A 4,215-nucleotide genomic window follows, 5' to 3' on the forward strand; every position below is an offset into this window, starting at 1 on the left:
TTGCACTTGTGATCCATCTCCACTGGGATATCCCACAGACCCTCAATGTCAATATGGCCAGGCTTGCATTCCTTGTCTTCCTCCTTGGGATATCCCTACCTTCTCAGAGCAAAAATCTAGGAATCACCTTCAACAACTTCCTCTTTTTAACCCTCTCATTCAATGAAAAAAGCACAGAATAAACAGGTTTAAAGGAGGGAAGGAAAGAAAGGAGAAGGACTTAGGTGTTGAACCTTCAACACCAAATTCTGAATAAATGTTTACTGCATCCAAAAGGTGATTATTGAAGGTTGTAAATGTCTGGTCCCTCTCCTGAACTCAGGGCTTCTCTGATGGGCTACTCCTGCTTTACAGCCCCTCCCACCCTTGAGATCAGCCGAGATCCTACGGCGACTGCATTGAGCCAACTTCTTCCTCTGTCCCCACAGGCATTGATCCTGAGAGCACTCCCCAGTCAAAGCCCTACAGCCAAATCTCCATCTCAGAGTTTCTTTCCAGGGAAGCCAGTGTGCAAAGAGTTGTCCTAGTTACAAAATGTAAGAGAAGGAAATCTCAGCCTGTACTTAAGATAGTCTAAAGTGCTCAAAGTGCTCATGTTAAGGCACTTTGTACAAGAAAATAACTTTTTTTTTCTTCTAAACAATCAAGATATAAAACAGTTTTGTAAAAATAGCATTAACACCAGGTCAGGTCTTATGCAGCATCCCATACTGGCTTTACAACAAGAGCTTGAAATGGCTTCCCAGGCTACCATGGACTCTCTCAACTTTTTACCACTTGGCTTAAATGTTAACAACCTATTGTCTGATTTTTATGGACTTTAAACACTGTTGCCAACTCTCCTGGAAAAGACCTGTTTTTGTCAGCAATTTATGCATGAGTATTAGAATTTGAAAACAAAAAGATCTAGTAAGCTCATGGGACTCATCCTTCTAGAGGAAAATGATTCCCATGTATATACACTCTCCCACATCAAGTGTGCTTCCACACTTCAATCATAGGTGTATTCACAACCAGATGTATTCTGTTAAGGGATGGAGTAATAATGCCTCATTTCAATAAGATGATTTTGTGCCACTATTTATCTGAGGTATGGAGCCATGAATTTGAATTCCATGCTACCCAGGTGGGTTGGGGACTCTGGTTAGTTGTAGGAAAGAACTGTAAAGATATTTAGGAATTTCACAAAGAATTTTGAGCTTAGAGAAAAATGAGAAAACTTTATAGTGAGATCAGGAAAAAGGACTTGAGCATTGGAAATATGATCAGGGGAGAGCTGAATTTGTTTCAGGGAAATTCCATGAGCCCTAAGACATCACTGAGCTTCAATTAGGGTAACCGCAACATGGGGAAGACATTTTGCAGGAAGTGTCTCGCTCTCTGAATAAAGTCTGAAAGAGTCCTCAGAGAACGATTTTGTTGTCATGCTAAATAAAACTGGAAACAGCTTATAAAAGCTGTATCTTTGAGTCAATCTTGAGATTTTTTTTTTCTCATGTTATAATAAGAATCTTGGCTGAAGAGGACAGAATGGGCAAGTGGCATGTCATTGGTGAATGGAGGAAGGGCAATGCTTCAGGGATCTGGTAGGGTGTAAAGAATCCTTGAAGACCCTACATGGAGGTGGGAAGAACTCCTCCAACTGTGCCCTGAGTTAGAGATAGCACCAGGTGAGAGAAGGGGAGGTGTCCTGGCATACTTGCAGTCAGTCACGGGATCACACCTCACATGGCAACCACAGATTTCAGGAGACAAGAGGCAGAGATATCTGTGCAGAAGGACAGGCCTGTCCATGCTACAGATATATTTTTTCTTCTTGGTCAAAAGATATTTATAGCTAGATAAGATATATTGGCTTCCCCCTGCTTGTGAGATAGTCTTCTCAGGGACTGGGGATGTGATAGTGCTTTTAGTTCCACAGAATCTCTCAGAGTCATCCTTGGAAGGCAGACAGGCAGGGAACAATCTGCTATAGGCTGGATTGTGTCCCTCTAAAATCATATGTTGAAGTCCTAGCCCCCAGTACCTCAAAATATGACTGTATTTGGAGATAGGGATTTTAGAGCAGTATTTAAGGTAAAATGAGGTCATATGTGGGGGCTTTAATCCAATATGACTAGTGTAAAAACAGATTAGGACACAGACATACCCAGAGCTAAGACCTTGTGAGGACCCAAAAAGAAGAAGGTATCTGCAAGCCAAGGAGAGAGGCCTCAGAAGAAACGAACCCTGCCAGCACCTTGGTCTTGGACTTTTAGCCTCTAGAACTGTGAAGAAATACATCTCTATTGTTTAAGCCACCTAGTCTGTGGTGCTTTGTTATGGCTGCCCAAGCAGACTAATACACAGTCTATCGAGACCACAATCTTAAGAGACCACCAAGGGTGCTCATACTGGAGACTGGGCTTCTCTCATTTACCCTGTCCCCCCACAGCTAAATCTTGTGCCTGGCCTACAAAATACTTAACTGACTTGTAGGATAAGTGAATGACTTGGGAAAATCCTTTATGGGCTTGAAACTTTCCAGTTGGTCTTGCTTGCTTGGCTAGAGAGTCTTATCTGGGTGGCTGCCAGGAATCTTGCTCTGTCACAAGAAGTTATAAATGTACAGCAGTAGTAACTTGTCACTGACAACAAGCCTCTGGGTAGGGGTCAGGGTAAGGGGGGACACAAACCATTTTTAGTTTACTTCTTTAAGTCCTCAGCACAATTGCATTAGGCAGGTCCATGCTTATTTAGTATTTCTTTCCATGAAAATAACTGTAGTATTGTCCCATGGGCTGGTACCACAAAATCCATGTAGAACAATATTAGTGCTATCCAAATGTTTCCCTTAGATACTCATTGCTCCAGGACTGATCCCATTTTATCCCTCCTTACTTCTGTCGATGGTATCCCCATTCTCCCATGGCTCAGACTCAAGCCCTTGGAGTCACATTTGATTCTTTATTATAATTGAATCCCTAAGTCCAATCAATAACAACATCCCTTCCATTTTTCCTTTCACTCTCTCTCTTTCCATATCCACCATTATAACAATCTAGCCTTTGCTTTATGACATTGGAATCCTCCTTGGTCTTCCTGCCACTAACCCTGACTCCATTGCATAATATGTTCTGCTGCCAGACTCATCCTTGTCAAACCTCAAAACCTCTTTCCGGGGGCATGGAGAGATCATAAAGAAGGCTATATTCTTAGTCATTTTATGCCTGGGAGCAGTGGATAAGAAGTTTACAGAAGGAGAATGAGTGAGTGGGAGGCCAGTAAAATGGCTGGAAATATTTGCTACCCTAATCTGCAACCATTGCTGGGAGGCCTTCTGGAATCAGAAACCACATTTCCAGCTGCTACTCTATCAAATACACATGACCAGATCCACCTTAGGTTGTTGGACACAAGAACTTAGCTTTTACAACATACCAGAGTTCATATGTAAACTATTAATTACACCATCTTTCCTGTGTGTTTATTTTTGCAAGAATTATTATATGATGGGGCAGGAGTAGGGGTGGGGGGTGACATGTGGAGGCCAGAGGGACATGGGGGAAAAAGACTGCTCCCGGGAACACCGAGTAATGGCCAAGAACTATAATTCTAACCTTCGCCCTACATGGTTCAGTGGCTTGTGGGCTGGAAGAAGGAAAGTGACATCTGTGATTTAGTCCATATGAAATGCTTGACCTCCCCAGCTTCATGCTTCAACAGGCTCAGTGTGGGGCTGAGTCCAGCAAACAGAGCAGGAAGTGCAGAGCAGGGGAATGTTGACAGAAGAAACATTCATATGTTCTCTGGATGCTAATTACAAAAAGCCTGCCCTCCTACAGACTGTTTTGTGATAGATTTTCTGCTTATGTAAATTTTTAAAACAAATTAATCCATTTGGTATGGTTAGCCATGGAAGGATGATTTCCTGAGCAACACAAGCACAATGCAAACACTTTCCTCTACCCTGGATTTTTCCACGTCTATGCATGTGTCATAGGAGTTTCTATAGCAGACAGCCCCATAAGAGCCGGCAGCTGACCCCTGCTCTGGGCCTAGGCTCTCCATGCCTGATGTGTGAAGGCAATTTGGAATTAATAAAGGACTTGCAAAAAACAGAAATTTATTTTCTTGTTAATCATTACAAGTCTAGGCAGAGGCAAACTATCCTTGACACGTCCACCATGCATTCTGGATTTACGACCCCACTCTGCCTCCCCTGACTCTACCACA

This window comes from Nyctereutes procyonoides, unplaced genomic scaffold, assembly GCF_905146905.1.
Source record: "Nyctereutes procyonoides isolate TBG_1078 unplaced genomic scaffold, NYPRO_anot_genome, whole genome shotgun sequence".
Classification (NCBI taxonomy): Eukaryota; Metazoa; Chordata; class Mammalia; order Carnivora; family Canidae; genus Nyctereutes; species Nyctereutes procyonoides.